At 45.4% G+C, this 12,809-nt stretch overlaps 5 non-coding genes across 5 annotated transcripts; all 5 read right to left on the bottom strand.

Annotated features, from left to right (window-relative positions):
• Positions 1–1,426: 1,426 nt before the first annotated feature.
• Positions 1,427–1,520, bottom strand: LOC127676397 (small nucleolar RNA SNORD116). Its single transcript, XR_007975875.1, has one exon. It is a non-coding gene; the product is annotated as a small nucleolar RNA SNORD116 (small nucleolar RNA).
• A 2,552-nt stretch (positions 1,521–4,072) lies between these two features.
• Positions 4,073–4,166, bottom strand: LOC127676416 (small nucleolar RNA SNORD116). The gene has a single exon (XR_007975894.1). It is a non-coding gene; the product is annotated as a small nucleolar RNA SNORD116 (small nucleolar RNA).
• Positions 4,167–6,718: 2,552 nt separating this feature from the next.
• Positions 6,719–6,812, bottom strand: LOC127676380 (small nucleolar RNA SNORD116). The gene has a single exon (XR_007975859.1). It is a non-coding gene; the product is annotated as a small nucleolar RNA SNORD116 (small nucleolar RNA).
• A 2,554-nt stretch (positions 6,813–9,366) lies between these two features.
• Positions 9,367–9,460, bottom strand: LOC127677052 (small nucleolar RNA SNORD116). The gene has a single exon (XR_007976455.1). It is a non-coding gene; the product is annotated as a small nucleolar RNA SNORD116 (small nucleolar RNA).
• Positions 9,461–12,009: 2,549 nt separating this feature from the next.
• On the bottom strand, positions 12,010–12,103 carry LOC127677051 (small nucleolar RNA SNORD116). The gene has a single exon (XR_007976454.1). It is a non-coding gene; the product is annotated as a small nucleolar RNA SNORD116 (small nucleolar RNA).
• Between the last annotated feature and the right edge of the window lie 706 nt (positions 12,104–12,809).

Below are 12,809 nucleotides of genomic sequence, written 5' to 3'. Positions count from 1 at the left end.
GATATGAGTGTGTGTGTATAGAGGTGCGTATGTGGGGGTTTGTGGGGGGGTGTTTGTCTGTGTTTCTTTGTGCGTGTTTCTGTGTGGCTCTCTCACTTTCCTTGATAAGCTCTCAGTGGTGGTTTCATGCCTCTTTGGTCCATCTTTTGTCTTCTCTTTTGTCTCTTGTGAATAGTTCGTCTTTCATGGGACCACCATAGTTTATCTGCTATGCAATGATTTTTCCTTGCTGAAAAGAATTATCACGACAAACCCCTCAGTAGCACCAACAGAGGCATGCCACATTGAGACTTAGATCCTCTAATCCATGGTGCAAATTGACTCATGGCCATAAAATTAATCAACTATGCCACCTCCATTTAAAAATTCCAGTTTTTCTTTGAAAGTGCCAATGAACATTGGTCTCAAGCTAGGTTTCAAGGATATCCTGAGACCCATTGAGCATTTCCTCCTATGAACAGCTAGCAATTGGCTTTAAGGTAGATTAAAATCACTATCTCAGAAAATATAATAGTACCATGATCCATGAGTGTGTAGTTATGAAGGAAGATCGTTCCGGTATTTTCTCATAAGCCTACCATTGTGAGCAGATCTCAAGGATCTGTAACTTTGACATTGTGAAGGAGGCCTGGAACAATGTGGAAAGATATCAAGGGATATCTCAAACACCCGATTTAACGGATATCTCCACCACACTATTTAAGACAAATGCATTCATTAAATGTGGAGGTTCCTGCCCAATCTCCCTCCACACATCAATTTCAGTCACAGATCTGCAAATCTCATGCTTTGACTTGAGTCCACCAACGGCTCATGAATCTAGGGACATAAGGAATTGTGTCAATCAGGTGGAACCTTACAGGAGACATGTCTAGCATCATCTCTAATTGATCAACCTTGCTCTATTTCTAAGCTATTTGCGTGGGAATCTTGCAGACTTCAGGCCACAAAGTCCCCTCTTGTCCACTTTAATCTTCCACAGTCTATAAAAGTGCCCAAGCTATGCTACTCAATCAGGCTACACTTCTCCTGCAGCCTGCACTCATTGTCTCTCTGCCTGGCAACACAAGTGTGTTATCATTCATGTCAGCATTTCAGAAAAGCCTCAAACCCATATGAAGAGCCAAACTTTGGTGCCAAACCTATTCCTTCTGCTTCAAATTCCAGTGTCCTTTAGGGCTGCACAACACTCCTTGAGCAAGCGGCTCTGCCTTCTAAGTCCCTGCCAAGAATGTCATCAAAAGCTACGGGAGGAAGCCACAAGAACAAAAGGGCCTGCCATGGCCTCGACCATGGTTTCCTGAGGAGTAGGACAAGCACATACCCATTTTTAGTGTGTCTGGCTAAAGCCCGAGGAAGCAAGGGCAAAGGGGTGCTTGGCCTGCCTGTTTCTGATGCCCATAGGACCTGGAGGACCCCAGGTGCCGGACCTCAGTTTCGATGAGAGTTGCGGTACTGAGTTTTCACTCATTTTGTTCAGCTTTTCCAAGGAATGTTTGACTGAGAATCATCATCGATCCAAGCACTCTGCAGTGCCTTTCACAAAGACCTTGTGGGTACTCTGGAGTGCTTGGGTGTTGGGAGAGCAAGGAACTGCCGGCCATTGCCCATTCATTTCTAGGGATCAATCAATCGGCCTAAGCTCCAAACAAGGGAGAACCAGAGGCCCTAATCCTGCTTCGTGTCCCTAAAGCACAGGGCACAAACCGTACCGTTCCTCACAGCTCTACCAAGACCTGAGCACATTGAGTTCCTGGAGCAAATTCATGTGTTCCTTACCTTTTCTCTAAGGTACCCTTGAGCAAGGCAGCAACAGTTAGCCAGTTCATCGGATGATCAGTGCGGTGCCATGACCAGTCAACCAATGTTGGTGTGTTCATTTCTTCTGAGTGTCACCACGGGCCCTTGCTGGAAAGGAATGCCACCCTGTGAAGACAGCAAGAGCACATGCCGCCATTTTAGTGGGACCCATGCAAAGCAAGAATGAAGATGAGCTTACTGAGTCCTTTGGGCTTGTCAGATTTTATAGACACCCATAACACTCCTGCTCTTGTCAACCTGTAGGCTTCCTCCATACACATAGGGGCTATGTGTCCACTCTGACCTCGGCTGGGGACATAGCATGCCCTTTGTTATCAAGTGCTTGCTGGGCCTTCACCTCCATCCAAGGCCTTAAGGATGAAATGTGAGCTGCTCCACTGCTGAACCGCAAATTCCAAGATGACCTGAACACCAACCTACTCGACAACAGTTCTCTACTATATTAACAAGAAATTAAGGGCACATGATACAGCATGTAGCAAGAAAATTGCACTAACATGGGCAATCACGCTTCTGCTTCAGTATAAAAGGTGAGAATGTGGAGTCGGCTCTAGGGAAATTCAGCACAAATATGGCCTTTCAGGGATGTCGATCTGGTCCACATAAGTATCTTCCATCATGGCTCTTATCCTACTCTGACTTCTTCAACTGGCTACTGGAATGAGGCAGAAATCAAACAAGTAAACTGATTCTGCTTTCAAGCTCATAAGTAGCAGGCTTTACTGGCCCTGGAACAACATATATCTCTGATTCTCTGTATCTCTCTCTCAATATTTTTCTCTAGATCTCTCTCCATCTTTGTATCTGTCTCTTGGTGTGTGTATGTTATGAGTGTGTGTGTATAGAGGTGCGTATGTGGGGGTTTGTGGGGGGGTGTTTGTCTGTGTTTCTTTGTGCGTGTTTCTGTGTGGCTCTCTCACTTTCCTTGATAAGCTCTCAGTGGTGGTTTCATGCCTCTTTGGTCCATCTTTTGTCTTCTCTTTTGTCTCTTGTGAATAGTTCGTCTTTCATGGGACCACCATAGTTTATCTGCTATGCAATGATTTTTCCTTGCTGAAAAGAATTATCACGACAAACCCCTCAGTAGCACCAACAGAGGCATGCCACATTGGGACTTAGATCCTCTAATCCATGGTGCAAATTGACTCATGGCCATAAAATTAATCAACTATGCCACCTCCATTTAAAAATTCCAGTTTTTCTTTGAAAGTGCCAATGAACATTGGTCTCAAGCTAGGTTTCAAGGATATCCTGAGACCCATTGAGCATTTCCTCCTATGAACACCTAGCAATTGGCTTTAAGGTAGATTAAAATCACTATCTCAGAAAATATAATAGTACCATGATCCATGAGTGTGTAGTTTTGAAGGAAGATCGTTCCGGTATTTTCTCATAAGCCTACCATTGTGAGCAGATCTCAAGGATCTGTAACTTTGACATTGTGAAGGAGGCCTGGAACAATGTGGAAAGATATCAAGGGATATATCAAACACCCGATTTAACGAATATCTCCACCACACTATTTAAGACAAATGCATTCATTAAATGTGGAGGTTCCTGCCCAATCTCCCTCCACACATCAATTTCAGTCACAGATCTGCAAATCTCATGCTTTGACTTGAGTCCACCAACGGCTCATGAATCTAGGGACATAAGGAATTGTGTCAATCAGGTGGAACCTTACAGGAGACATGTCTAGCATCATCTCTAATTGATCAACCTTGCTCTATTTCTAAGCTATTTGCGTGGGAATCTTGCAGACTTCAGGCCACAAAGTCCCCTCTTGTCCACTTTAATCTTCCACAGTCTATAAAAGTGCCCAAGCTATGCTACTCAATCAGGCTACACTTCTCCTGCAGCCTGCACTCCATTGTCTCTCTGCCTGGCAACACAAGTGTGTTATCATTCATGTCAGCATTTCAGAAAAGCCTCAAACCCATATGAAGAGCCAAACTTTGGTGCCAAACCTTTTCCTTCTGCTTCAAATTCCAGTGTCCTTTAGGGCTGCACAACACTCCTTGAGCAAGCGGCTCTACCTTCTAAGTCCCTGCCAAGAATGTCATCAAAAGCTACGGGAGCAAGCCACAAGAACAAAAGGGCCTGCCATGGCCTCGGCCATGGTTTCCTGAGGAGTAGGACAAGCACATACCCATTTTTAGTGTGTCTGGCTAAAGCCCGAGGAAGCAAGGGCAAAGGGGTGCTTGGCCTGCCTGTTTCTGATGCCCATAGGACCTGGAGGACCCCAGGTGCCGGACCTCAGTTTCGATGAGAGTTGCGGTACTGAGTTTTCACTCATTTTGTTCAGCTTTTCCAAGGAATGTTTGACTGGGAATCATCATAGATCCAAGCACTCTGCAGTGCCTTTCACAAAGACCTTGTGGGTACTCTGGAGTGCTTGGGTGTTGGGAGAGCAAGGAACTGCCGGCCATTGCCCATTCATTTCTAGGGATCAATCAATCGGCCTAAGCTCCAAACAAGGGAGAACCAGAGGCCCTAATCCTGCTTCGTGTCCCTAAAGCACAGGGCACAAACCGTACCGTTCCTCACAGCTCTACCAAGACCTGAGCACATTGAGTTCCTGGAGCAAATTCATGTGTTCCTTACCTTTTCTCTAAGGTACCCTTGAGCAAGGCAGCAACAGTTAGCCAGTTCATCGGATGATCAGTGCGGTGCCATGACCAGTCAACCAATGTTGGTGTGTTCATTTCTTCTGAGTGTCACCACGGGCCCTTGCTGGAAAGGAATGCCACCCTGTGAAGACAGCAAGAGCACATGCCGCCATTTTAGTGGGACCCATGCAAAGCAAGAATGAAGATGAGCTTACTGAGTCCTTTGGGCTTGTCAGATTTTACAGACACCCATAACACTCCTGCTCTTGTCAACCTGTAGGCTTCCTCCATACACATAGGGGCTATGTGTCCACTCTGACCTCGGCTGGGGACATAGCACGCCCTTTGTTATCAAGTGCTTGCTGGGCCTTCACCTCCATCCAAGGCCTTAAGGATGAAATGTGAGCTGCTCCACTGATGAACCACAAATTCCAAGATGACCTGAACACCAACCTACTCGACAACAGTTCTCTACTATATTAACAAGAAATTAAGGGCACATGATACAGCATGTAGCAAGAAAATTGCACTAACATGGGCAATCACACTTCTACTTCAGTATAAAAGGTGAGAATGTGGAGTCGGCTCTGGGGAAGTTCACCACAAATATGTCCTTTCAGGGATGTCGATCTGGCCCACATAAGTATCTTCCATCATGGCTCTTATCCTACTCTGACTTCTTCAACTGGCTACTGGAATGAGGCAGAAAATAAACAAGTAAACTGATTCTGCTTTCAAGCTCATAAGTAGCAGGCTTTACTGGCCCTGGAACAACATATCTCTCTGACTCTCTGTATCTCTCTCTCAATATTTTTTTCTAGCTCTCTCTCCGTCTTTGTCTCTGTCTCTTGGTGTGTGTATGTTATGAGTGTGTGTGTATAGAGGTGCGTATGTGGGGTTTTGTGGGGGGGTGTTTGTCTGTGTTTCTTTGTGTGTGTTTCTGTGTGGCTCTCTCACTTTCCTTGATAAGCTCTCAGTGGTGGTTTCATGCCTCTTTGGTCCATCTTTTGTCTTCTCTTTTGTCTCTTGTGAATAGTTCGTCTTTCATGGGACCACCATAGTTTTTCTGCTATGCAATGATTTTTCCTTGCTGAAAAGAATTATCACGACAAACCCCTCAGTAGCACCAACAGAGGCATGCCACATTGGGACTTAGATCCTCTAATCCATGGTGCAAATTGACTCATGGCCATAAATTTAATCAACTATGCAACCTCCATTTAAAAATTCCAGTTTTTCTTTGAAAGTGCCAATGAACATTGGTCTCAAGCTAGGTTTCAAGGATATCCTCAGACCCATTGAGCATTTCCTCCTATGAACAGCTAGCAATTGGCTTTAAGGTAGATTTAAATCACTATCTCAGAAAATATAATAGTACCATGATCCATGAGTTTGTAGTTTTGAAGGAATATCATTCCGGTATTTTCTCATAAGCCTACCATTGTGAGCAGATCTCAAGGATCTGTAACTTTGACATTGTGAAGGAGGCCTGGAACAATGTGGAAAGATATCAAGGGATATCTCAAACACCCAATTTAACGGATATCTCCACCACACAATTTAAGACAAATGCATTCATTAAATGTGGAGGTTCCTGCCCAATCTCCCTCCACACATCAATTTCAGTAACAGGTCTGCAAATCTCATGCTTTGACTTGAGTCCACCAACGGCTCATGAATCCAGGGACATAAGGAATTGTGTCAATCAGGTGGAACCTTCCAGGAGACATGTCTAGCATCATCTCTAATTGATCAATCTTGCCCTATTTCTAAGCTATTTGCGTGGGAATCTTGCAGACTTCAGGCCAAAAAGTCCACTCTTGTCCACTTTAATCTTCCACAGTCTATAAAAGTGCCCAAGCTATGCTACTCCATCAGGCTACACTTCTCCTGCAGCCTGCACTCCATTGTCTCTCTGCCTGGCAACACAAGTGTGTTATCATTCATGTCAGCATTTCAGAAAAGCCTCAAACCCATATGAAGAGCCAAACTTTGGTGCCAAACCTATTCCTTCTGCTTCAAATTCCAGTGTCCTTTAGGGCTGCACAACACTCCTTGAGCAAGCGGCTCTACCTTCTAAGTCCCTGCCAAGAATGTCATCAAAAGCTACGGGCGCAAGCCACAAGAAAAAAAGGGCCTGCCATGGCCTCGGCCATGGTTTCCTGAGGAGTAGGACAAGCACATACCCATTTTTAGTGTGTCTGGCTAAAGCTCGAGGAAGCAAGGGCAAAGGGGTGCTTGGCCTGCCTGTTTCTGATGCCCATAGGACCTGGAGGACCCCAGGTGCCGGACCTCAGTTTCGATGAGAGTTGCAGTACTGAGTTTTCACTCATTTTGTTCAGCTTTTCCAAGGAATGTTTGACTGGGAATCATCATCGATCCAAGCACTCTGCAGTGCCTTTCACAAAGACCTTGTGGGTACTCTAGAGTGCTTGGGTGTTGGGAGAGCAAGGAACTGCCGGCCATTGCCCATTCATTTCTAGGGATCAATCAATTGGCCTAAGCTCCAAACGAGGGAGAACCAGAGGCCCTAATGCTGCTTCGTGTCCCTAAAGCACAGGGCACAAACCGGACATTTCCTCCCAGCTTTACCAAGACCTGAGCACATTGAGTTCCTGGAGCAAATTCATGTGTTCCTTACCTTTTCTCTAAGGTACCCTTGAGCAAGGCAGCAACAGTTAGCCAGTTCATCGGATGATCAGTGCAGTGCCATGACCAGTCAACCAATGTTGGTGTGTTCATTTCTTCTGAGTGTCACCACGGGCCCTTGCTGGAAAGGAATGCCACCCTGTGAAGACAGCAAGAGCACATGCCGCCATTTTAGTGGGACCAATGCAAAGCAAGAATGAAGATGAGCTTACTGAGTCCTTTGGGCTTGTCAGATTTTACAGACACCCATAACACTCCTGCTCTTGTCAACCTGTAGGCTTCCTCCATACACATAGGGGCTATGTGTCCACTCTGACCTCGGCTGGGGACATAGCACGCCCTTTGTTATCAAGTGCTTGCTGGGCCTTCACCTCCATCCAAGGCCTTTAGGATGAAATGTGAGCTGCTCCACTGATGAACCGCAAATTCCAAGATGACCTGAACACCAACCTACTCGACAACAGTTCTCTACTATATTAACAAGAAATTAAGGGCACATGATACAGCATGTAGCAAGAAAATTGCACTAACATGGGCAATCACGCTTCTGCTTCAGTATAAAAGGTGAGAATGTGGAGTCGGCTCTGGGGAAATTCACCACAAATATGTCCTTTCAGGGATGTCGATCTGGTCCACATAAGTATCTTTCATCATGGCTCTTATCCTACTCTGACTTCTTCAACTGGCTACTGGAATGAGGCAGAAATCAAACAAGTAAACTGATTCTGCTTTCAAGCTCATAAGTAGCAGGCTTTACTGGCCCTGGAACAACATATATCTCTGACTCTCTGTATCTCTCTCTCAATATTTTTCTCTAGCTCTCTCTCCATCTTTGTATCTGTCTCTTGGTGTGTGTATGTTATGAGTGTGTGTGTATAGTGGTGCGTATGTGGGGGTTTGTGGGGGGGGGTGTTTGTCTGTGTTTCTTTGTGTGTGTTTCTGTGTGGCTCTCTCACTTTCCTTGATAAGCTCTCAGTGGTGGTTTCATGCCTCTTTGGTCCATCTTTTGTCTTCTCTTTTGTCTCTTGTGAATAGTACATCTTTCATTGGACCACCATAGTTTATCTGCTATGCAATGATTTTTCCTTGCTGAAAAGAATTATCACGACAAACCCCTCAGTAGCACCAACAGAGGCATGCCACATTGGGACTTAGAGCCTCTAATCCATGGTGCAAATTGACTCATGGCCATAAATTTAATCAACTATGCCACCTCCATTTAAAAATTCCAGTTTTTCTTTGAAAGTGCCAATGAACATTGGTCTCAAGCTAGGTTTCAAGGATATCCTGAGACCCATTGTGCATTTCCTCCTATGAACACCTAGCAATTGGCTTTAAGGTAGATTAAAATCACTATCTCAGAAAATATAATAGTACCATGATCCATGAGTTTGTAGTTTTGAAGGAAGATCGTTCCGGTATTTTCTCATAAGCCTACCATTGTGAGCAGATCTCAATGATCTGTAACTTTGACATTGTGAAGGAGGCCTGGAACAATGTGGAAAGATATCAAGGGATATATCAAACACCCGATTTAACGGATATCTCCACCACACTATTTAAGACAAATGCATTCACTAAATGTGGAGGTTCCTGCCCAATCTCCCTCCACACATCAATTTCAGTCACTGGTCTGCAAATCTCATGCTTTGACTTGAGTCCACCAACGGCTCATGAATCTAGGGACATAAGGAATTGTGTCAATCAGGTGGAACCTTACAGGAGACATGTCTAGCATCATCTCTAATTGATCAACCTTGCTCTATTTCTAAGCTATTTGCGTGGGAATCTTACAGACTTCAGGCCACAAAGTCCCCTCTTGTCCACTTTAAACTTCCACAGTCTATAAAAGTGCCCAAGCTATGCTACTCAATCAGGCTACACTTCTCCTGCAGCCTCCACTCCATTGTCTCTCTGCCTGGCAACACAAGTGTGTTATCATTCATGTCAGCATTTCAGAAAAGCCTCAAACCCATATGAAGAGCCAAACTTTGGTGCCAAACCTATTCCTTCTGCTTCAAATTCCAGTGTCCTTTAGGGCTGCACAACACTCCTTGAGCAAGCGGCTCTACCTTCTAAGTCCCTGCCAAGAATGTCATCAAAAGCTACCGGAGCAAGCCACAAGAACAAAAGGGCCTGCCATGGCCTCGGCCATGGTTTCCTGAGGAGTAGGACAAGCACATACCCATTTTTATTGTGTCTGGCTAAAGCCCGAGGAAGCAAGGGCAAAGGGGTGCTTGGCCTGCCTGTTTCTGATGCCCATAGGACCTGGAGGACCCCAGGTGCCGGACCTCAGTTTCGATGAGAGTTGCGGTACTGAGTTTTCACTCATTTTGTTCAGCTTTTCCAAGGAATGTTTGACTGGGAATCATCATCGATCCAAGCACTCTGCAGTGCCTTTCACAAAGACCTTGTGGGTACTCTGGAGTGCTTGGGTGTTGGGAGAGCAAGGAACTGCCGGCCATTGCCCATTCATTTCTAGGTATCAATCAATCGGCCTAAGCTCCAAACAAGGGAGAACCAGAGGCCCTAATCCTGCTTCGTGTCCCTAAAGTACAGGGCACAAACCGTACAGTTCCTCACAGCTCTACCAAGACCTGAGCACATTGAGTTCCTGGAGCAAATTCATGTGTTCCTTACCTTTTCTCTAAGGTACCCTTGAGCAAGGCCGCAACAGTTAGCCAGTTCATCGGATGATCAGTGGTGCCATGACCACTCAACCAATGTTGGTGTGTTCATTTCTTCTGAGTGTCACCACGGGCCCTTGCTGGAAAGGAATGCCACCCTGTGAAGACAGCAAGAGCACATGCCGCCATTTTAGTGGGACCCATGCAAAGCAAGAATGAAGATGAGCTTACTGAGTCCTTTGGGCTTGTCAGATTTTACAGACACCCATAACACTCCTGCTCTTGTCAACCTGTAGGCTTCCTCCATACACATAGGGGCTATGTATCCACTCTGACCTCGGCTGGGGACATAGCACGCCCTTTGTTATCAAGTGCTTGCTGGGCCTTCACCTCCATCCAAGGCCTTAAGGATGAAATGTGAGCTGCTCCACTGATGAACCGCAAATTCCAAGATGACCTGAACACCAACCTACTCGACAACAGTTCTCTACTATATTAACAAGAAATTAAGGGCACATGACACAGCATGTAGCAAGAAAATTGCACTAACATGGGCAATCACGCTTCTGCTTCAGTATAAAAGGTGAGAATGTGGAGTCGGCTCTGGGGAAATTCACCACAAATATGTCCTTTCAGGGATGTCGATCTGGTCCACATAAGTATCTTCCATCATGGCTCTTATCCTACTCTGACTTCTTCAACTGGCTACTGGAATGAGGCAGAAATCAAACAAGTAAACTGATTCTTCTTTTAAGCTCATAAGTAGCAGGCTTTACTGGCCCTGGAACAACATATATCTCTGACTCTCTGTATCTATCTCTCAATATTTTTCTCTAGCTCTCTCTCCATCTTTGTCTCTGTCTCTTGGTGTGTGTATGTTATGAGTGTGTGTGTATAGAGGTGCATATGTGGGGGTTTGTGGGGGGGTGTTTGTCTGTGTTTCTTTGTGTGTGTTTCTGTGTGGCTCTCTCACTTTCCTTGATAAGCTCTCAGTGGTGGTTTCATGCCTCTTTGGTTCATCTTTTGTCTTCTCTTTTGTCTCTTGTGAATAGTTCGTCTTTCATGGGACCACCATAGTTTATCTGCTATGCAATGATTTTTCCTTGCTGAAAGAATTATCACGACAAACCCCTCAGTAGCACCAACAGAGGCATGCCACATTGGGACTTAGATCCTCTAATCCATGGTGCAAATTGACTCATGGCCATAAATTTAATCAACTATGCCACCTCCATTTAAAAATTCCAGTTTTTCTTTGAAAGTACCAATGAACATTGGTCTGAAGCTAGGTTTCAAGGATATCCTGAGACCCATTGAGCATTTCCTCCTATGAACAGCTAGCAATTGGCTTTAAGGTAGATTAAAATCACTATCTCAAAAAATATAATAGTACCATGATCCATGAGTTTGTAGTTTTGAAGGAAGATCGTTCCGGTATTTTCTCATAAGCCTACCATTGTGAGCAGATCTCAAGGATCTGTAACTTTGACATTGTGAAGGAGGCCTGGAAAAATGTGGAAAGATATCAAGGGATATCTCAAACACCCGATTTAACGGATATCTCCACCACACTATTTAAGACAAATGCATTCATTAAATGTGGAGGTTCCTGCCCAATCTCCCTCCACACATCAATTTCAGTCACAGGTCTGCAAATCTCATGCTTTGACTTGAGTCCACCAATGGCTCATGAATCTAGGGACATAAGGAATTGTGTCAATCAGGTGGAACCTTACAGGAGACATGTCTAGCATCATCTCTAATTGATCAACCTTGCTCTATTTCTAAGCTATTTGCGTGGGAATCTTGCAGACTTCAGGCCACAAAGTCCCCTCTTGTCCACTTTAATCTTCCACAGTCTATAAAAGTGCCCAAGCTATGCTACTCAATCAGGCTACACTTCTCCTGCAGCCTGCACTCCATTGTCTCTCTGCCTGGCAACACAAGTGTGTTATCATTCATGTCAGCATTTCAGAAAAGCCTCAAACCCATATGAAGAGCCAAACTTTGGTGCCAAACCTATTCCTTCTGCTTCAAATTCCAGTGTCCTTTAGGGCTGCACAACACTCCTTGAGCAAGCGGCTCTACCTTCTAAGTCCCTGCCAAGAATGTCATCAAAAGCTACGGGAGGAAGCCACAAGAACAAAAGGGCCTGCCATGGCCTCGGCCATGGTTTCCTGAGGAGTGGGACAAGCACATACCCATTTTTAGTGTGTCTGGCTAAAGCCTGAGGAAGCAAGGGCAAAGGGGTGCTTGGCCTGCCTGTTTCTGATGCCCATAGGACCTGGAGGACCCCAGGTGCCGGACCTCAGTTTCGATGAGAGTTGCGGTACTGAGTTTTCACTCATTTTGTTCAGCTTTTCCAAGGAATGTTTGACTGGGAATCATCATCGATCCAAGCACTCTGCAGTGCCTTTCACAAAGACCTTGTGGGTACTCTGGAGTGCTTGGGTGTTGGGAGAGCAAGGAACTGCCGGCCATTGCCCATTCATTTCTAGGTATCAATCAATCGGCCTAAGCTCCAAACAAGGGAGAACCAGAGGCCCTAATCCTGCTTCGTGTCCCTAAAGTACAGGGCACAAACCGTACCGTTCCTCACAGCTCTACCAAGACCTGAGCACATTGAGTTCCTGGAGCAAATTCATGTGTTCCTTACCTTTTCTGTAAGGTACCCTTGAGCAAGGCAGCAACAGTTAGCCAGTTCATCGGATGATCAGTGCGGTGCCATGACCAGTCAACCAATGTTGGTGTGTTCATTTCTTCTGAGTGTCACCACGGGCCCTTGCTGGAAAGGAATGCCACCCTGTGAAGACAGCAAGAGCACATGCCGCCATTTTAGTGGGACCCATGCAAAGCAAGAATGAAGATGAGCTTACTGAGTCCTTTGGGCTTGTCAGATTTTACAGACACCCATAACACTCCTGCTCTTGTCAACCTGTAGGCTTCCTCCATACACATAGGGGCTATGTGTCCACTCTGACCTCGGCTGGGGACATAGCACGCCCTTTGTTATCAAGTGCTTGCTGGGCCTTCACCTCCATCCAAGGCCTTAAGGATGAAATGTGAGCTGCTCCACTGATGAACCACAAATTCCAAGATGACC

Source organism: Apodemus sylvaticus, chromosome 1 (assembly GCF_947179515.1).
Source record: "Apodemus sylvaticus chromosome 1, mApoSyl1.1, whole genome shotgun sequence".
In the NCBI taxonomy this organism is placed as follows: Eukaryota; Metazoa; Chordata; class Mammalia; order Rodentia; family Muridae; genus Apodemus; species Apodemus sylvaticus.
Note: the sequence above shows the minus strand (reverse complement) of the source record. Positions and strands in the feature narration are given on the sequence as shown.